This window comes from Macaca mulatta, chromosome 3 (genome assembly GCF_049350105.2).
Source record: "Macaca mulatta isolate MMU2019108-1 chromosome 3, T2T-MMU8v2.0, whole genome shotgun sequence".
Taxonomy (NCBI): Eukaryota; Metazoa; Chordata; class Mammalia; order Primates; family Cercopithecidae; genus Macaca; species Macaca mulatta.
Genome location: NC_133408.1, coordinates 41,244,383 through 41,267,282, shown reverse-complemented (window position 1 = coordinate 41,267,282; position 22,900 = coordinate 41,244,383).

Sequence of the window (22,900 nt, the reverse complement as noted above, 5' to 3'; positions counted from 1 at the left end):
GAGGAAGCTTCTCCCCAGGGGCAGGCTGTCTTGCCACAGGAGCCAAACCATCACAGAGGTCGACATGGGTCTCAGATGACAGTGGTGACTTCTCAGGTAGAGAAGTCCGCTGGATTTCAGCAAAAGCTGCATCTGGCCGAGAAGATGTGAGTTTTGAAAAGTGGTTGAACTGCCACTCACCTCCCAAGTGGAGTGAATCGGCCTCCATGTCGCCAGGAGCAAGGATCACAAGCTTTCTCTGCTGGGACCGCACGTTGCAGAAAGATGCTATCTCTTCCGAGAGAGTCTTCAAATGACACGCCATCTGGCCGCATCAGCGCTTATATAACTCAACCCCGCCTACCTCGAACACCCCACCCACCCATCAGGTACGCGGTCCACCAATCCAATATCAGCACTCAGTTAAAGAATGAATCATAGGGTGTGTCCCCTTGTATTCTCCAGGGAGTTCACTTAAAACTCCTGGGGAATGCGTTAGTTTACTTAAAACAGTGGTGTTTACTTAAAACAGTAAACTTAAGTGGTAGTTTACTTAAAATGCGTTAGTTTGCTTAAAACATGCAGAATCATGCCCATGTGAGTGTTTCTTTGTGTTTGTTTATATTTCTGGGTGTGTGTGTGTTTGAGCTGCGATGTGCTTCTAACTATGTGCTTTTGGCAGATACGATCATCCTTTCAGGCATTGAAGGACAGGAAGTCAGACCTGTACTTTCTGACTTGAGAATCATCAATGAAGTACAGTTAATAACACGGTGTATTTGTTTCCTTAATATCAAAGAATAGATCCATGCAGTCTAATAAGTATTCTAGCAGTAACCTTTCCATGTTCAGCCTATTGATTCTGTGTTCGAGTGAAATGACTTACCAGTGGGGACCGAGACATGTCTTTGCAGGAAATGCTCTTGTGGAAGCTGTATACCCAAATCATAAAGCATCAAGTGTTGGAAACATGCACTGAACCTAGACGAAATACTTAGTGCCCAAATTAGACTGTGAAAGACTTTCAGGAAATCATGCAATCACCGACATACCAATTGATGACATTCCCCGAATTTAGGATTGCAAGTAAAGAGAAATACTCATGACATTCTATTTCCAGTGATTGAGGTCGTATGACCGCAATTTAAGAAATCATGAAATCAGAAAACTTGACTAATCACAATCTAATCCAACTAAAACCTTTGGTTCATTTAAGAAAGGATGAATATAAAAACAACATATCACGCAGCATGGGAGATAATATTTTAATACGTATGTGATAATAGATCAACATTTGAGAGAGATGAAATGAATAGTTGTAAATTTGAGAATAGCATATAACCAGAATTAAACACTGTAAATGCCTGGGTGATGGGAATGAGTCCCTGTCTCAGGAAGAAACATAGAGATTTAAAAGCAGGGCGTCTAAAAGAGATTTGCATACCATTGTTAATACTGGCAGTTGTTTTAGTAAGAAAGGGAAAAATAAACCATTTGTCTTAGGGATTCTTGCATGTATTTTTCATCGTCTGAGATGTTGCTTCCAATTCCAGTTAAGCATTGTGTGGTGGACTTGCAGTTACCACATTTGGTGGAAAATGTCATGCTGATGAAGGTAGACTTGTTTCCCAAACTAAGAGGGACAGAATTTGGGTGTTTCTTTGGGACTTTCGGCTTACTAGGAATAAAGATCCTGGCTCTAGGGATTTTCTTAAAATTTTTCAGATAATGAGAAAGAGAATAGCATTTGGGCCAGGCGCCAAGGCCTCGAGGTGTACAGAAGCATCCCCGGTCTCAGGGCCCATGAAATCAGGATGATTTTAGGGAGGATGGTGGAATGAGGAGAGTGTGACCTTTGGCCTCCTTTCTTTCCCTTTCCTTTTCATGGGTCAGGTGTGTTGAATCAGAAGGCTTCCCGGGCCCGATGAAATGAGTCCTGGGGGAGGAAAGAAGCGCTGCGTAGAGAGTTGCTCCACAGGGAGAAAGGAGCCACAATTTTCAGGAGAATGATCCCCAGAAGCATGAGCAGTCCAGATGCCGTGGCTTCACACAAGACGCTGGTGGGTGTTATGTCTGAAGCGGGGACCTGGGCGTCGGTGTTCTTTCATGCTCATAACTGATTTTCAGGTGAGCCCAATGGATCACCTGTCTGCCAGTCATGCTCATCACACTGTACTTTGCACACACGTCACACACAGAGACACTGTTAATACGCGCATTTGTGTGCTTGAGCAGGGTTGCACCCGAGATTCTGTGGTTGTATGGAGCCCTGAGTTATGCCCTGGACATCTTTCCTCTCGGGTTGGTCAACTTGGATCGCTGTACCGAACGAGAAACGGAGCCTGAAATCCAATCAGCGAATACACAAAAGGAAGGGGCCATTTCCCACAATCATTTCCACTGCAACACCACCTCGGATGAACAAGTCTCACTGCAGGTCAGGGACTGTGCTTCAGAGATGCACCTTTCGCAGCTGGACGATTGACCCGGAATCTCCCAGACGCCATTTTGTTGCACACCAAATGCGATTTATTTCAGTGCTTGCTGATTTTATTTTAGTTGAGTACACACACGCTCCTGTGTTTGATTTCCTTTATTATCAATACGACTTACTTCCAAATGACTCACATACCAGTGGGATGATTTTCTGCTTCAATTCATTGGAAATGGACACCATTCAATAGGCAAGTGTGTCTGTCTGTCTGTCTCCAGCATTCTGTGGGTTCCACCAAGGGCACCAGTCCTAGGGCGCCTGACGTCCATTCAACAAGTAATATAAAAACGGCGAGGCAGGTTCAAAAGAAGAACACCCTTCCTCTCTTCAAATGCGTTCCAGTTTCCACTACTCAAGGTAGCGAGAAGGATCCACAGAAGTCCCACGTTCGCAAAATTTCAACTTCTGGTGCTCACCAACAACTGACGAATGAAACACACCCCAAGAGAAAATAGTCAACCCCGTCCCCTGCAATAACCTCACGCGCAACCCTACACCGCAATATGTCATATTCAGAAATTCACACTGAATGACATCTACCGTGAACACAAACACACAGACAATCCCTCCACAGGTTCAGAAGACTCACGACTGCAAAACTCGATGTTTCCCATGTCTGGGCTCATCCTGAAACGCAGCCATCACTATCCAGTTTTCCCTCTTGTGTAGACAGACACCTGGGCTCCTCATTACTTTATGTCGGATTGACTGCGTAGGTGATGGTGTGTGTGTGTGCGCGCGCGAACCCCCTCGTGGGTGTGTGTGTGTGTACGTATATGTGTGTGTGTGTGTCAGTGTGTGTGCGCATGCACTCCTGCGTTTGCATGGAGACTTTTCCTGAGATCACTGGCACACAAACAGAGCCCTCTTGCTGTGTTTGTTCCTCCCTTTGGATCTCCTGGACCTCCCTTGCAGAGAAGTGAGTGTGCCAGTGTTCTTGGACTCCTGAGGTGCCAGGTTCCTTGAAGAGAGGTTCAGCAGGGAGCTTTGCTGTTCAGGATGACGGTTGTTCATCCCACTCTTGTATTTTGATGGATGAATCACAAGCACGTTGGGAGGCAGGGTACATTCGACTTTTCTGACGTTGAAGTCAGGCTTGGTTTTGTGTTGCTCTTGGAGGAACTTCCAGTGGTCTAAGGTGCTTTCCTGAGTGGCTCTTTCCACCAAGTGCTCCTCCAAGTCGGGTACCTGGAGGCAGGGTTCTCTCTGGAGCTCTCCTTGCGTTGCTCGCCTGTCTTTGTGTTCAGCACCAAGGGCTCCTGGTTCCCTGCCTATTGCTATTGACACACTCTCACTGCATCTTTCCAGTTGACTCTTCTGGATGTAAAAGAGGACATAGGCCTGTTGACTCAGGACAGAAGCGATGCTACAGGCAGTGACCTCGGCGTCATCCATTTTATACCACTGGCCTCCTGGAGCTTTGACATAAGAGAGGTAATGTCCGTTGTGACAACTCCACCCAGCATGGACCAGCACAGCATAGAGGACATAGACAAGAGGTCCTGTGTTCTGCTGAGACATGTATGGCTGCATGTCAAGGCACTCAGGGTATTGCACATTCTTGGCAAGTTTGTTGCCTGTGACATCGGAGAATCTCTTCAATACAAGGATGAGGACCTTGGCAGAAGTGTGTAGAGTGAACGTCTTGGAGGCAGGCGCCTTCTGGAGACAAAGACCACAATGATAGGCATTCTCTCCATTGAGTTCTTCGGGCTTCACCACCTGTCCCAAAGCTTGCTTCACACTCTGAGCTGCCTGGATATCCAGGGCAATGTCCAGGTAAGGGTCAAAGGTGTCCGAAACGCCCTGGCAGTGGAGACACTTGATTTGAGATCTCCAGCAGCCTCCAAATATCTGGTGGATGAGGGTGGTGTCCTCAGAGTCATGATCTACCTGCTTGTGCCCGGGAAGGCATGCCTTTTTCATGGCATCCACAATGAACATCAGAAATTCATGGGCATCTTCCTGCTTGCCTCGATGGAAGCCAGCAACCAATGCCTGTGAGGGCTGGATGACGTGGCCAGGACGGTGGAGGGCCCGTGTGATGTGAGCTTCCATCGTACACAGCATGCAGCACTTGTGATGATGACAAAGTTGAGAGTGCTCCCGGGACAGCATGTAGTTGGCAAGGGGTGGTGTGTATGTCAGGCACTGCAGGGAAGCATTCACATAGCAAGTATTTCCCATATTCTGGAGCCCAGCCCCCACCGCAGCAGGTCTCCTGCTACTGAGAGGAAGCTTCTCCCCAGGGGCAGGCTGTCTTGCCACAGGAGCCAAACCATCACAGAGGTCGACATGGGTCTCAGATGACAGTGGTGACTTCTCAGGTAGAGAAGTCCGCTGGATTTCAGCAAAAGCTGCATCTGGCCGAGAAGATGTGAGTTTTGAAAAGTGGTTGAACTGCCACTCACCTCCCAAGTGGAGTGAATCGGCCTCCATGTCGCCAGGAGCAAGGATCACAAGCTTTCTCTGCTGGGACCGCACGTTGCAGAAAGATGCTATCTCTTCCGAGAGAGTCTTCAAATGACACGCCATCTGGCCGCATCAGCCCTTATATAACTCAACCCCGCCTACCTCGAACACCCCACCCACCCATCAGGTACGCGGTCCACCAATCCAATATCAGCACTCAGTTAAAGAATGAACCATAGGGTGTGTCCCCTTGTATTCCCCAGGGAGTTCACTTAAAACTCCTGGGGAATGCGTTAGTTTACTTAAAACAGCGGTGTTTACTTAAAACAGTAAACTTAAGTGGTAGTTTACTTAAAATGCGTTAGTTTACTTAAAACATGCAGAATCATGCCCATGTGAGTGTTTCTTTGTGTTTGTTTATATTTCTGGGTGTGTGTGTGTTTGAGCTGCGATGTGCTTCTAACTATGTGCTTTTGGCAGATACGATCATCCTTTCAGGCATTGAAGGACAGGAAGTCAGACCTGTACTTTCTGACTTGAGAATCATCAATGAAGTACAGTTAATAACACGGTGTATTTGTTTCCTTAATATCAAAGAATAGATCCATGCAGTCTAATAAGTATTCTAGCAGTAACCTTTCCATGTTCAGCCTATTGATTCTGTGTTCGAGTGAAATGACTTACCAGTGGGGACCGAGACATGTCTTTGCAGGAAATGCTCTTGTGGAAGCTGTATACCCAAATCATAAAGCATCAAGTGTTGGAAACATGCACTGAACCTAGACGAAATACTTAGTGCCCAAATTAGACTGTGAAAGACTTTCAGGAAATCATGCAATCACCGACATACCAATTGTTGACATTCCCCGAATTTATGATTGCAAGTAAAGAGAAATACTCATGACATTCTATTTCCAGTGATTGAGGTCGTATGACCGCAATTTAAGAAATCATGAAATCAGAAAACTTGACTAATCACAATCTAATCCAACTAAAACCTTTGGTTCATTTAAGAAAGGATGAATATAAAAACAACATATCACGCAGCATGGGAGATAATATTTTAATACGTATGTGATAATAGATCAACATTTGAGAGAGATGACATTTGAGAGAGATGAAATGAATAGTTGTAAATTTGAGAATAGCATATAACCAGAATTAAACACTGTAAATGCCTGGGTGATGGGAATGAGTCCCTGTCTCAGGAAGAAACATGGAGATTTAAAAGCAGGGCGTCTAAAAGAGATTTGCATACCATTGTTAATACTGGCAGTTGTTTTAGTAAGAAAGCGAAATATAAACCATTTGTCTTAGGGATTCTTGCATGTATTTTTCATCGTCTGAGATGTTGCTTCCAATTCCAGTTAAGCATTGTGTGGTGGACTTGCAGTTACCACATTTGGTGGAAAATGTCATGCTGATGAAGGTAGACTTGTTTCCCAAACTAAGAGGGACAGAATTTGGGTGTTTCTTTGGGACTTTCGGCTTACTAGGAATAAAGATCCTGGCTCTAGGGATTTTCTTAAAATTTTTCAGATAATGAGAAAGAGAATAGCATTTGGGCCAGGCGCCAAGGCCTCGAGGTGTACAGAAGCATCCCCGGTCTCAGGGCCCATGAAATCAGGATGATTTTAGGGAGGATGGTGGAATGAGGAGAGTGTGACCTTTGGCCTCCTTTCTTTCCCTTTCCTTTTCATGGGTCAGGTGTGTTGAATCAGAAGGCTTCCCGGGCCCGATGAAATGAGTCCTGGGGGAGGAAAGAAGCGCTGCGTAGAGAGTTGCTCCACAGGGAGAAAGGAGCCACCATTTTCAGGAGAATGATCCCCAGAAGCATGAGCAGTCCAGATGCCGTGGCTTCACACAAGACGCTGGTGGGTGTTATGTCTGAAGCGGGGACCTGGGCGTCGGTGTTCTTTCATGCTCATAACTGATTTTCAGGTGAGCCCAATGGATCACCTGTCTGCCAGTCATGCTCATCACACTGTACTTTGCACACACGTCACACACAGAGACACTGTTAATACGCGCATTTGTGTGCTTGAGCAGGGTTGCACCCGAGATTCTGTGGTTGTATGGAGCCCTGAGTTATGCCCTGGACATCTTTCCTCTCGGGTTGGTCAACTTGGATCGCTGTACCGAACGAGAAACGGAGCCTGAAATCCAATCAGCCAATACACAAAAGGAAGGGGCCATTTCCCACAATCATTTCCACTGCAACACCACCTCGGATGAACAAGTCTCACTGCAGGTCAGGGACTGTGCTTCAGAGATGCACCTTTCGCAGCTGGACGATTGACCCGGAATCTCCCAGACGCCATTTTGATGCACACCAAATGCGATTTATTTCAGTGCTTGCTGATTTTATTTTAGTTGAATACACACACGCTCCTGTGTTTGATTTCCTTTATTATCAATACGACTTACTTCCAAATGACTCACATACCAGTGGGATGATTTTCTGCTTCAATTCATTGGAAATGGACACCATTCAATAGGCAAGTGTGTCTGTCTGTCTGTCTCCAGCATTCTGTGGGTTCCACCAAGGGCACAAGTCCTAGGGCGCCTGACGTCCATTCAACAAGTAATGTAAAAACGGCGAGGCAGGTTCAAAAGAAGAACACCCTTCCTCTCTTCAAATGCGTTCCAGTTTCCACTACTCAAGGTAGCGAGAAGGATCCACAGAAGTCCCACGTTCGCAAAATTTCAACTTCTGGTGCTCACCAACAACTGACGAATGAAACACACCCCAAGAGAAAATAGTCAACCCCGTCCCCTGCAATAACCTCACGCGCAACCCTACACCGCAATATGTCATATTCAGAAATTCACACTGAATGACATCTACCGTGAACACAAACACACAGACAATCCCTCCACAGGTTCAGAAGACTCACGACTGCAAAACTCGATGTTTCCCATGTCTGGGCTCATCCTGAAACGCAGCCATCACTATCCAGTTTTCCCTCTTGTGTAGACAGACACCTGGGCTCCTCATTACTTTATGTCGGATTGACTGCGTAGGTGATGGTGTGTGTGTGTGCGCGCGCGAACCCCCTCGTGGGTGTGTGTGTGTGTACGTGTATGTGTGTGTGTGTGTCAGTGTGTGTGCGCATGCACTCCTGCGTTTGCATGGAGACTTTTCCTGAGATCACTGGCACACAAACAGAGCCCTTTTGCTGTGTTTGTTCCTCCCTTTGGATCTCCTGGTCCTCCCTTGCAGAGAAGTGAGTGTGCCAGTGTTCATGGACTCCTGAGGTGCCAGGTTCCTTGAAGAGAGGTTCAGCAGGGAGCTTTGCTGTTCAGGATGACGGTTGTTCATCCCACTCTTGTATTTTGATGGATGAATCACAAGCACGTTGGGAGGCAGGGTACATTCGACTTTTCTGACGTTGAAGTCAGGCTTGGTTTTGTGTTGCTCTTGGAGGAACTTCCAGTGGTCTAAGGTGCTTTCCTGAGTGGCTCTTTCCACCAAGTGCTCCTCCAAGTCGGGTACCTGGAGGCAGGGTTCTCTCTGGAGCTCTCCTTGCGTTGCTCGCCTGTCTTTGTGTTCAGCACCAAGGGCTCCTGGTTCCCTGCCTATTGCTATTGACACACTCTCACTGCATCTTTCCAGTTGACTCTTCTGGATGTAAAAGAGGACATAGGCCTGTTGACTCAGGACAGAAGCGATGCTACAGGCAGTGACCTCGGCGTCATCCATTTTATACCACTGGCCTCCTGGAGCTTTGACATAAGAGAGGTAATGTCCGTTGTGACAACTCCACCCAGCATGGACCAGCACAGCATAGAGGACATAGACAAGAGGTCCTGTGTTCTGCTGAGACATGTATGGCTGCATGTCAAGGCACTCAGGGTATTGCACATTCTTGGCAAGTTTGTTGCCTGTGACATCGGAGAATCTCTTCAATACAAGGATGAGGACCTTGGCAGAAGTGTGTAGAGTGAACGTCTTGGAGGCAGGCGCCTTCTGGAGACAAAGACCACAATGATAGGCATTCTCTCCATTGAGTTCTTCGGGCTTCACCACCTGTTCCAAAGCTTGCTTCACACTCTGAGCTGCCTGGATATCCAGGGCAATGTCCAGGTAAGGGTCAAAGGTGTCCGAAACGCCCTGGCAGTGGAGACACTTGATTTGAGATCTCCAGCAGCCTCCAAATATCTGGTGGATGAGGGTGGTGTCCTCAGAGTCATGATCTACCTGCTTGTGCCCGGGAAGGCATGCCTTTTTCATGGCATCCACAATGAACATCAGAAATTCATGGGCATCTTCCTGCTTGCCTCGATGGAAGCCAGCAACCAATGCCTGTGAGGGCTGGATGACGTGGCCAGGACGGTGGAGGGCCCGTGTGATGTGAGCTTCCATCGTACACAGCATGCAGCACTTGTGATGATGACAAAGTTGAGAGTGCTCCCGGGACAGCATGTAGTTGGCAAGGGGTGGTGTGTATGTCAGGCACTGCAGGGAAGCATTCACATAGCAAGTATTTCCCATCTTCTGGAGCCCAGCCCCCACCGCAGCAGGTCTCCTGCTACTGAGAGGAAGCCTCTCCCCAGGGGCAGGCTGTCTTGCCACAGGAGCCAAACCATCACAGAGGTCGACATGGGTCTCAGATGACAGTGGTGACTTCTCAGGTAGAGAAGTCCGCTGGATTTCAGCAAAAGCTGCATCTGGCCGAGAAGATGTGAGTTTTGAAAAGTGGTTGAACTGCCACTCACCTCCCAAGTGGAGTGAATCGGCCTCCATGTCGCCAAGAGCAAGGATCACAAGCTTTCTCTGCTGGGACCGCACGTTGCAGAAAGATGCTATCTCTTCCGAGAGAGTCTTTAAATGACACGCCATCTGGCCGCAACAGCCCTTATATAACTCAACCCCGCCTACCTCGAACACCCCACCCACCCATCAGGTACGCGGTCCACCAATCCAATATCAGCACTCAGTTAAAAAATGAATCATAGGGTGTGTCCCCTTGTATTCCCCAGGGAGTTCACTTAAAACTCCTGGGGAATGCGTTAGTTTACTTAAAACAGTGGTGTTTACTTAAAACAGTAAACTTAAGTGGTAGTTTACTTAAAATGCGTTAGTTTACTTAAAACATGCAGAATCATGCCCATGTGAGTGTTTCTTTGTGTTTGTTTATATTTCTGGGTGTGTGTGTGTTTGAGCTGCGATGTGCTTCTAACTATGTGCTTTTGGCAGATACGATCATCCTTTCAGGCATTGAAGGACAGGAAGTCAGACCTGTACTTTCTGACTTGAGAATCATCAATGAAGTACAGTTAATAACACGGTGTATTTGTTTCCTTAATATCAAAGAATAGATCCATGCAGTCTAATAAGTATTCTAGCAGTAACCTTTCCATGTTCAGCCTATTGATTCTGTGTTCGAGTGAAATGACTTACCAGTGGGGACCGAGACATGTCTTTGCAGGAAATGCTCTTGTGGAAGCTGTATACCCAAATCATAAAGCATCAAGTGTTGGAAACATGCACTGAACCTAGACGAAATACTTAGTGCCCAAATTAGACTGTGAAAGACTTTCAGGAAATCATGCAATCACCGACATACCAATTGATGACATTCCCCGAATTTATGATTGCAAGTAAAGAGAAATACTCATGACATTCTATTTCCAGTGATTGAGGTCGTATGACCGCAATTTAAGAAATCATGAAATCAGAAAACTTGACTAATCACAATCTAATCCAACTAAAACCTTTGGTTCATTTAAGAAAGGATGAATATAAAAACAACATATCACGCAGCATGGGAGATAATATTTTAATACGTATGTGATAATAGATCAACATTTGAGAGAGATGAAATGAATAGTTGTAAATTTGAGAATAGCATATAACCAGAATTAAACACTGTAAATGCCTGGGTGATGGGAATGAGTCCCTGTCTCAGGAAGAAACATAGAGATTTAAAAGCAGGGCGTCTAAAAGAGATTTGCATACCATTGTTAATACTGGCAGTTGTTTTAGTAAGAAAGGGAAAAATAAACCATTTGTCTTAGGGATTCTTGCATGTATTTTTCATCGTCTGAGATGTTGCTTCCAATTCCAGTTAAGCATTGTGTGGTGGACTTGCAGTTACCACATTTGGTGGAAAATGTCATGCTGATGAAGGTAGACTTGTTTCCCAAACTAAGAGGGACAGAATTTGGGTGTTTCTTTGGGACTTTCGGCTTACTAGAAATAAAGATCCTGGCTCTAGGGATTTTCTTAAAATTTTTCAGATAATGAGAAAGAGAATAGCATTTGGGCCAGGCGCCAAGGCCTCGAGGTGTACAGAAGCATCCCCGGTCTCAGGGCCCATGAAATCAGGATGATTTTAGGGAGGATGGTGGAATGAGGAGAGTGTGACCTTTGGCCTCCTTTCTTTCCCTTTTCTTTTCATGGGTCAGGTGTGCTCTATCAGAAGGCTTCCCCTTTCTGTTGGACAGAGTTCTGGAAGAAGTAATGAGCGCTGGTGAGAAAGATGCTCTACAAGGAGGAAGGAGTCACCGTTTTCAGGAGCATGATCCCCAGAAGCATGAGAAATCCAGATGCCGTGGCTTTACACAGGATGCTGGAGTTTCTTTCCTCTGGATCTGGGAACTTGGCATTAGTGTTCTGTAATGCCCATAACTGATTTTGAGGTGAGTCCACTTGATAACCTGTCTGTGTGTTGTGCTCATTACGTTGCAGTTCACACATGTGTCACACGGAAACACTCTGAATGAGCATATTTATGTGCTTGAACAGTGTTGCACCCAAGATTCTGTGATTCTACAGAGTCCTGAGTTCTGTCCTGGACATCTCTACTCTTCCGTAAGTCAACTTTGATCACTATACCTAATGATAAATGTACAATTAAATCTAATCAGCAAATACACTAAAGGAAGAGGCCATTCTCCACAATTGTTTAACTCTGGTAGGTCAATTTTAATAACTGTACCTAAGAAGAAATTGATCCGCGATGATTCCACATCAAAGAACCTGTTGATTTTTTGCCATTTGAATGAATTATGTTAACATTTAAATAGAGTTTAAAACCCCAGATTTCCCATGAAATCTAATCAGCCATGAAATCTAATCAGCAGATACACAAAAGGAAGGGGCCATTTTCCAAAATCGTTTCCACTGGAACACCACCACCAATAAACAAGTCTCATTGCAGGAAAGGGATCCTGCTTCCAAGATCCAGTTTGCACCGTTGGACGATTGACCCAGAATCTCCCCTAATGCCATTTTTTTACACCCCAAGTGAGATTTATTTCTGGGTTTTCTAATTTTATTTCAGCTGAATACACACACTCCTGTGTTTCAATTTCTTTCCAACACCTTTTAATAATGAAGTATCTTGCTGCTTCACCCCTTATATAACTAATGCCCACCCACCGGTTCCACTACATTTACCCATTAATTACCCAATTTAGCAATGAAATATCAGCAGTCAATTAAGTTTTGTGTCTTAGGTTGTATCCTTTTGCATTCCTCAGGGAATTTAATGGACACAGCTTAAATTGTGATTATAGAACAGTTGAATCAGATTTACTAATCAGTGTTATGGGCAAATATGATAGGAGTGGAAGTGGGTTAGGACAGTGGCTACACATTTGCCTTATTTCATGTAAAACAATGCCAGTTAACAATTGTGTACATATTAAACAGTTTGTGTCTGTGTGTGTATTTGTATCTTTGTGTCTGGATGTGAGTGTGTGTGTGTGTTGAGAAGTACTTCCAAGCATGTGCATCTGGGAGATAAGATCATTCTTTCCGCGATTGAAGGACAAGAAGTTGGAACTACACTTTCTGATTTGAGAATGTGCAGCAATGTTATGTAATCAACACAGCATATTCTGTCTTAATTAAAATGGAGAGATCAATGGAGTCAAATAGACATTCCAGAGATAACCTTCCCACTTTTGACCAATTGATTCTATATCATGTTGCAATGATCTGGCTGTGGGGACAAGACAAGTCTTTGCATGAAATGGTCTTGTGGAAGCAATATATGCAAATAATAAAGCATCAAAAGGGACTATTCCTTCGATTTGTAGAAATATTCACTTAAGTTTGATGAAATTCTCAATGTCCAAAATAGACTGTGGAACACTTTCAAGAAAACATGCTATAACCCAGAGATTAATTGATGACATCCACCGAAGTTATGACTGCAAGAAAAGAGAAATATTCATGGAATTTTATATCCAAGGGTTTCTTGTATATGACAGCATATTTTGAAAAGTCAAAATCAGAAAAATTTGACAAACAGAAGGTATCTAAGCTAAAACCTTTTGTTCATTAAAGGAGCCATGAGAGGCAGCTCCAAGATGGTCGAATAGGAACAGATCCAGCCTCCAGCTCCCAGCGTGAGCAACACAGGAGACGGGTGATTTCTGCATTTCCAACTGAGGTACCGGGTTCATCTCACTGGGGCTTGTTGGTCAGTGGGGGCAGGACAGTGAATGCAGCACACAGAGCAACAACCAAAGCAGGGCGAGCCATCACCTCACCCAGGAAGTGCAAGGGGGAAGGGAATTCCCTTTCCTAGCCAAGGGAAACCGTGATAGACAACACCTGGAAAATTCGGTTACTCTCACCCTAACACTGTCCTTTATCAAGGGTCTCAGCAAACGTCACACCAGGAGATTATATCCTGCATCTGGCTTGGAGAGTCCCACGCCCACAGAGCCTCCCTCATTGCTAGCACAGTAGTCCAAGACCTAACTGCAAGGAGGCTGCAAGGATGGGGGAGGGGCGCTCGCCATTGCTGAGGCTTGAGTAGGTAAACAAAGTGGTGGGGAAGCTCGAACTGGGTGGAGCCCACCACAGCTCAAAGAGACCTGCCTGCCTCTGTAGACTCCACTTCTGGGGAGAGGGCATAGCCAAACAATAGGCAGCAGATTTAAATGTCCCTGTCTGACAGCTTTGAAGAGAGTAGTGGTTCTCCCAGCATGGAGTTTGAGATCTGAGAACAGACAGACTGCCTGCTCAAGTGGGTCCCTGACCCTGGAGTAGCCTAAATGGGGGACACCCCCACTAGGGTCAGATTGACCCCTCACACCTCACAAAACCGGGTACCCCTCTGAGATGAAGCTTCCAGAGGATAATCAGGCAGAAACATTCGTTGTTCAGCAATATTCACTCTTCTGTAGCCTCCACTGCTGCCACCCAGGCAAACAGGGTCTGGAGTGGACCTTGAGAAAACTCCTACAGACCTGCAGCTGAGGGTCATGACTATTAGAAAGAAAGCTAACAAACAAACAGAAAGGACATCCACACCAAAACCCCATCTGTACATCAACATCATCAAAGACAAAAGGTAGATAAAATCACAAAGATGGGGATAAAGAAGTGCAGAAAAACTGAAAATTCTAAAAATCTGAGCACCACTCCCCCTCCAAAGGAATGCAGCTCCTCTCCAGCAATGGAACAAAGCTGAACAGAGAATGACTTTGACGAGTTGAGAGAAGAAGGCTTCAGACGATCAAACTTCTCCGAGCTAAAGGAGGAAGTTCGAACCCATAACAAAGAAGCTAAAAACCTTGAGAAAATATTTCCTGAATGGCTAACTAGAATAACCAATGTAAAGAAGTCCTTAAATGACCTGAGAGAGCTGAAAACCATGACACAAGAACTACATGACAAATGCGCAAGCTTCAATAACTGACTCGGTCAACTGGAAGAAAGTGCGTCAGTGATTGAAGATCAAATAAATAAAATGAAGTGAGAAGAGAACTTTAGAGAAAAAAGAGTAAAAAGAAATGAACAAAGCCTCCAAGAAATATGGGACTATGGGAAAAGGCACAATCTACGTCTGATTTGTGTACCTGAAAGTGAGGGGGAGAATGGAACCAAGTTGGAAAACATCTGCAGGATATTATCCAGGAGAACTCCCCCAACCTAGCAAGGCAGGCAGAAATTCAAATTCAGGAAATACAGAGAACGCCACAAAGATACTCCTCTAGAAGAGCAACTCCAAGACATATAATTGTCAGATTCACCAAAGTTGAAATGAAGGAAAAAATGTTAAGGGCAGCCAGAAAGAAAGGTCGGGTTACCCACAAAGGGAAGCCCATGAGACTAACAGTGGATCTCTCGGCAGAAACTCTACAAGCCAGAAGGGAGGCATGGGGCAATATTCAACATTCTTAAAGAAAAGAATTTTCAACCCAGAATTTCATATCGAGCCAAATTAAGTTTCATAAGTGAGGGAGAAATAAAATCCTTACAGACAAGCAAACGCTGAGAGATTTTGTCACCACCAGGCCTGCCTTACAAGAGCTCCTGAAGGAAGCACTAAACATGGAAATGAGCAACTGGTACCGGCCACTGCAAAAACATGCCAAAATGTAAAGACCATCGATGCTAGGAAGAAACCACATCAACTAATGAGCAAAATAACCAGCTAACGTCATAATGACAGGATCAAGTTCACATGTAACAATATTAACCTAAATGTAAATGGGCTAAATATTCCAATTAAAAGACACAGACTGGCAAGTTGAATAAAGAGTCAGGAGCTCTTGTAGGGCAGGCCTGGTGGTGACAAGACCCATCAGTTTGCTGTATTCAGGAGACCCATCTCATATGCAGAGACACACATAGGCTCAAAATAAAGGGATGGAGGAAGATCTACCAAGGAAATGGAAAACAAAAAACGGCAGGGGTTGCAATCCTAGTCGCTGGTAAAGCAGAGTTTAAACCAACAAAGATCAAAAGAGACAAAGAAGGCCATTACATAATCGTAAAGGGATCAATTCAACAAGAAGAGCTAACTATCCAAAATATATATGCACCCAATTCAGGAGCACCCAGATGCATAAAGCAAGTCCTTAGAGACTTACAAAGAGACTTAGACTCCCACACAATGATAATGGGAGACTTTAATACCCCACTGTCAACATTAGACAGATCAACGAGACAGAAAGTTAAGAATATACAGGAATTGAACCCAACTCTGCACCAAGCAGACCTAATAGACATCTACAGAACTCTCTACCCCAAACCAACAAAATATACATTCTTCTCAGCACCACATCACACTTATTCCAAAATTGACCACATAGTTGGAAGTAAAGCACTCCTCAGGAAATATAAAAGAACAGAAATTATAACAAACTGTCTCTCAGACCACAGTGCAATCAAACAAGAACTCAGGATTAAGAAACTCAATCAAAACTTCTCAACTAAATGGAAACTAAACAACCTGCTCCTGAATGACTACGGGGTACATAACGAAATGAAGGCAGAAATAAAGATGTTCTTTGAAACCAATGAGAACAAAGATACGTCATACCAGAATCTCTGGACACATTTAAAGCAGTGTGTAGAGGGAAATTTATAGCACTAAATGCCCACAAGAGAAAGCAGGAAAGATCTAAAATTGACATCCTAATATCACAACTAAAAGAACTAGAGAAGCATGAGCAAATACATTCAAAAGCTAGCAGGAGGCAATAAATAACTAAGATCAGAGCGGAACTCAAGGAGACAGAAACACAAAAAAACCCTCCAAAAAATCAATGAATCCAGAAGCTGGTTTTTTGAAAAGATTAACAAAATTGATAGTTAGCAAGACTAATAAAGAAGAAAAAAGAGAAGAATCAAATAGATGCAATAAAAAAAATGATAAATGGGATATCACCACTGACCCCACAGAAATACAAACTACCATCAGAGAATACTAAAAACACCTCTACATAAATAAGCTAGAAAACCTAGAATAAATGGATAAATTGCTGGACACATACATTCTCCAAAGACTAAACCAGGAAGAAGTTGAATCCCTGAATAGACCAATAACAGGCTCTGAAATGGAGGAAATAATTAATAGCCTACCAACCAAAAAAGTCCAGGACCAGAAAGATTCATAGCCGAATTCTACCAGAGGTACAAGGAGGAGCCGGTACCATTCCTTCTGAAACTATTCCAATCAATAGAAAAAGAGGGGATCCTCCTGAACTCATTTTACAAGGCCAACATCATCCTGATACCAAAGCCTGGCAGAGACACAACAACAAAAAAGAGAATTTTAGACCAATATCCCTGATGAACATCCATGCAAAAATCCTCAATAAAATACTGGTAAACCAAATCCACAGCACTTCAAAAAGCTTATCCACCATGATCAAGTGGGCTTCATCCCTGGGATGCAAGACTGGTTCAACATACACAAATCAATAAACGTAATCCAGCATATAAACAGAACCAAAGACAAAAACCACATGATTATCTCAATAGATGCAGAAAAGGCCTTTGACAAAATTCAACAGCTCTTCATGCTAAAAACTTAATAAATTCGGAATTGATGGAACATATCTCCAAATAATAAGAGCTATTTATGACAAACCCACAGCCAATGTCATATTGAATAGGCAAAAACTGGAAGCATTCCCCTTGAAAGCTAGCATAAGACAGGGATGCCCTCTTTCACCACTCCTATTCAACATAGTGTTGAACTTCTGGCCAGGGCAACCAGGCAAGAGAAAGAAATAAAGGGTATTCAATTAGGAAAAGAGGAAGTCAAATTGTCCCTGTTTGCAGATGACATGATTGTATATTTAGAAAACCTCATCATCTCAGCCCAAAATCTCCTTAAGCTGATAAGCAACTTCAGCAAAGTCTCAGGATACAAAATCAATTTGCAAAAATCACAAGCATTCTTATACACCAATGACAGACAAACAGAGAACCAAATCATAAGTTAACTCCCATTCACAATTGCTTCAAAGAGAATAAAATATCTAGGAATCCAACTTACAAGGGATGTGAAGGACCTCTTCAAGGAGAACTACAAACCACTGCTCAATGAAATAAAAGAGGACAGAAACAAATGGGAGACCATTCCATACATTCCATGCTCATGGATAGGAAGAATCAATATAGTGAAAATGGCCATACTGTGCAAGGTAATTTATAGATTCAATGCCATCCCCATTAAGCTACCAGTGACTTTCTTCACAGAATTGGAAAAAACTACTTTAAAGTTCATATGGAACCAAAAAAGAGCCCGCATTGCCAAGACAATCCTAAGTCAAAAGAACAAAGCTGGAGTCATCACGCTACCTGACTTCAAACTATACTACAAGGCTAGAGTAACCAAAACAGCATGGTACTAGTACCAAAACAGAGCTATAGACCAATGGAACAGAACAGAGCCCTCAGAAATAATACCACACATCTACAACCATCTGATCTTTGACAAACCTGACAAAAACAAGAAATGGAGAAAGGATTCCCTATTTAATAAATGCTGCTGGGAAAAGTGGCTAGCCATAAGTAGAAAGCTGAAACTATATCCTTTCCTTACATGTTATACAAAAATTAATTCAAGATGGATTAGAGACTTAAATGTTAGACCTAAAACCATAAAAACCCTAGAAGAAAACCTAGGCGATACCATTCAGGGCACAAGCGTGGGCAAGGACTTCATGTCTAAAACAACAAAAGCAATGGCAACAGAAGCCAAAATTGACAAATGGGATCTAATTAAACTAAAGAGCTTCTGCACAGCAGAAGAAACTACCATCAGAATAAACAGGCAACCTACAGAATGGGAGAAAATTTTTGCAATCTACTCATCTGACAAAGGGCTAATATCCAGAACCTACAAAGAACTCAAAGAAATTTACTAGAAAAAAAAAAAAAACAATCCCATCAAAAAGTGGGCAAAGGATATGAACAGCCACTTCTCAAAAGAAGACATTTATGTAGTCAACAGACACATGAAAAAATGCTCATCCTCACTAGCCATCAAAGAAATGCAAATCAAGACCACAATGAGATACTGTCTCACACCAGTTAGAATGGTGATCATTAAAAAGTCAGGAAACAACAGGTGCTGGAGAGGATGTGGAGAAATAGGAACACTTTTACACTGTTGGTGGGACTGTAAACTAGTTCAACCATTGTGGAAAACAGCATGGTGATTCCTTAAGGATCTAGAACTAGAAATACTATTTGACCCAGACATCCCATTACTGGCTATATCCCCAAAGGATTATAAATCATGCTGCTATAAAGACACATGCACACATATGTTTATTGCATCACTATTCACAACAGTAAAGACTTGGAACCAACCCAAAGGTTCATCAATGATAGACTGGATTAAGACAATGTGGCACATATACACCATGGAATACTATGCAGCCATAAAAGAGGATGAGTTCATGTCCTTTGTAGGGACATGGATGCAGCTGGAAACCATCATTCTCAGCAAACTACTGCAAGAACAGAAAACCAAACACCACATGTTCTCACTCATGGATGGGAACTGAACAATGAGAACACCTGGACACAGGAACGGGAATATCACACACCAGGGCCTGTTGTGGGGTTGGGGAAGGAGGGAAGGATAGCATTACGAGATACACCTAATGTATATGACGAGTTAATGGGTGCAGCACACCAACATGGCACATGTATGCATATGTAACAAACCTGCACTTTGTGCATATATTCCCTAGAATATAAACTATAATAAAATAAAATAATAAAATAAAAAAGGGACGATGAAAATAAATGAAACGTAACACACAGCGTGTGAGATAATGTTTTAATACATATCTAAAAATGCCTTAAAATTCAATAGAAATAAAATAAAATCTTCTAAAACTTGACAAAAGGAAACAACAAAAATTACAGACTGGAAAAGCCTGGCTGACTGGAGTGATGTCCTGTCTCAAGAAAGAACAAACAAACACACAAACAAACAAAGAATTCTGAAAGCAGAGAATCAAACAGATATTTGTACACCGTTCTTTCTTCTTCCTACTGGCACTCTTCATAGTAGGAAAAGGCAAAAACAACCCAAATGTGTCACGAATTGCTTCATCAGTTTTTTAGGATCTGAAATACTGCCTCAATTTTCAGTTACTCATTGTGGGGTGGACCTGTAGTTACCACATTTGGTCCAAAATTTTATGCTGATGAAGGTAGACCTGTCCTGCATTTTCAGAGGGACAGAATTCTGGTGTTTCTCCAGGTTCCTTGGCTTACCAGGAATGAAGATCCGGGAAGAATGTATGTGTTTATGTATGTATGTATGTACATAATTATTTCCTGTTTTTAAATTGAAAAAATATGGGATACATGTGCAGAACGTACAGGTTTGTTATATAGGTATCCTTTGCCATGGTGGTTTGTTACACCTATTGACTCATCCTCTAAGTTCTCTTCCCTCACCCCCAGTCCCCAGCGGGCCGTGTTGTGTGTTGCTCCCCTCACTGTGTCCTTGTTTTCTCAATGTTCAACTTTCACTTATTAGTGAAAACATGCGGTGTTTGATTTTTTTGTTACTGTGTTAGTTTGCTCAGTATGATGGCTTCATCCATGTGTCTGCAAAAGACATGATCTCATTCCTTTTTATGACTGCATAGTATTTTATGGTGTAAATGTACCACATTTTCTTTATCCAGTCTAGCACTGAAGGGCATTTGGGTTGGTTTCATGTCTTTGCTATTGTATATAGTGCTGCAAAAACTTACATGTGCATGTGTCTTTATAGTGGAATGATTTATATTCCTTTGGGTATATAGCCAGTAATGGGATTACTGGGTCAAATGGTGTTTCTGGTTCTAGATCCTTGAGGAATCACCATACTGTCTTCCACAATGGTTGAACTAATTTACAGTTTCCCCAACAGTGTAAAAGCGTTCCTCTTTCTTCTCAGCTTCACCATCATCTATTGTTTCTTAACTTTTTAGTAATCACCATTCTGATGGGTGTGAGATGGTATCTCATTGTAGTTTTGATTTTCACTTCTCTGATGATCAGTATTGTTGAGCTTTTAAAAAATATATTTGTTGGTTAGATAAATGTCTTCTTTTGATAAGTTTCTGTTCATATCCTTTGCTCACTTTGGATGGGGTTGTTTGTTTTTTTGCTTGTAAATATGTTTAAGTTCCTTGTCAATTTTTGTTATTAGACCTTTGTCAGATGGGTAGGTTGCAATAATTTTCTCCCATCCTGTAGGTTGATTGCTCATGCTGATGATAGTTTCTTTGCTGTGCAGAAGGTCTTTAGTTCAATTAGATCCGAGTTGTCAATTTTGGCTTTTGTTGCAATTGCTTTTGACATTTTTGTCATGAAGTCTTTGTCCTTGCCTGTGTCCTGAATGGTATTGCCTAGGTTTTCTTCTAGGGTTTTTATGGTTTTGGATTTTACATTTAAGTCTTTAATCCATCTTGAGTTAATTATTGTATAAGGTGTAAGGAAGGGGTCAAGTTTTGGTTTTCTGTATATGGCAAGCCAGTTTTCCCAGCATCATTTACTGAATAGGAGATCCCTTCTCCCTTGCTTGTTTTTGTCAAGTTTGTCAAAGATCAGGTGGACATAGATGTGTGGTGTTATTTCTGAGGTCTTTGTTCTACTCCATTGGTCTATATGTCTGTTTTGGCAGCAGTAGCCTGCTGTTTTGGTACCGTAGCCTTCTAGTACAGTTTGAAGTTAGCATAATGCCTCCAGCTTTGTTATTTTTGTTTATCATTGTCTTGGCTATATAGGGTATTCTTTGATTCCATATGACATTTAAAATAGTTCTTTCTAATTCTGTGAAAAATGTCAACGGTATTTTGATGGGTATAGCATTGAATCTATAATGTTTGGGCAGTATGGCCATTTTCACAATATTGATTCTTCCTATTCATGAGGATGGAATGTTTTCCAATTAAATCTGTGTCCTCTCTTATTACCTTGAGCAGTGGTTTGCAGTTCTCCTTGAAGAGGTCCTTCACATCCCTTGTACTCCTAGTTGTATTCCTAGGTATTTTACTCTCTTTGTAGCAATTGTGAATGGGAGTTCATTCTTGATTTGGCTCTCTGCTTGAGTATTGTTGGTGTAATGGAATGCTTGTGATTTTTGCACAATGATTTTGTATCTTGAGACCTTGGTGAAGTTGCTTATCAGTTCAAGAAGTTTTTCAGTTGAGATGATGGGGTTTTCTAAATATGAAGTCATGTAATCTGCAAACAGAGGCAAGTTGACTTTCTCTCTTCCTATTTGAATACCCTTTATTTCTTTCTATTGCCTGATTGCCCTGGCGAGAACTTCCAATACTATGTTGAATAGAAGTGGTTACAGAGGGCTTCCTTGTCTTGTACCAGTTTTCAAATGGAATGCTTCCAGCTTTTGCCTATTCTTTATGATATTGGCTGTATGAAATAGCTCTGATTATTTTAAGGTATGTTCCATCAATACCTAGTTTATTGAGAGTTTTTAACAGGAAGGGATGTTGAATTTTATCAGAGGCATTTTTGCATGTATCAAAATAATTGTCTGGTGTTTGCCTTTGGTTCTGTTTATGTGATCAATAACATTTAATGATTTGTGTATGTTGAATCAGCCTTTCATCCCAAAGATACAGCCCACTTGATCATGGTGGATAAGCTTTTTGATGTGCTGCTGGATTCGGTTTGCCAGTATTTTATTGAGAATTTTTGCATCGATGTTCATCAGGGATAATGGCCTGAATCGAGCAGGTGTGTGTGTGTGTGTGTGTGTGTGTGTGTGTGTGTGTGTGTGTTTACCTCGGTTTGCCAGTAGGTTGATGTGTGTGTGTGACGTGTGTGTGTGTGTGTGAATGTGTGATAGAGAGCCAAATTAGGGCAGAGGAGGCTCCCCGGCCTGCCATGACATTGAATGTTCTGAATTCAAGATGCTCCAATGGACTGTGTCAGTTGGCCTTCAGTCAGGAGGTGGTGCTTGAAAAAGACTGGCAGCTGTGGTGGTAGTGGTGAGATTTGGACTTGCCTTATGTTACACATGGGAGGTACTCTGGTGTCTCAGGGAACGGGTAGAGCCAAAGGGCTTCTAAAAGTTTCTTCTGTTATTTGTGTTAATCTACCAGGGTAGGTGGTTGAGCAAAACCAGGTGGGAACTAGGTCAGGTAAAGTGATGCTCTGGCTCTCTACATGTGGGACAAGCAGTGGCTCCAGTGGGAATTGGAAGGCAGTTCTTGGGCCACTGGGGTAATTTTCCAGAGAGAAGTGAAGCTGCCTCTGCCTCTGTACAACGAGAG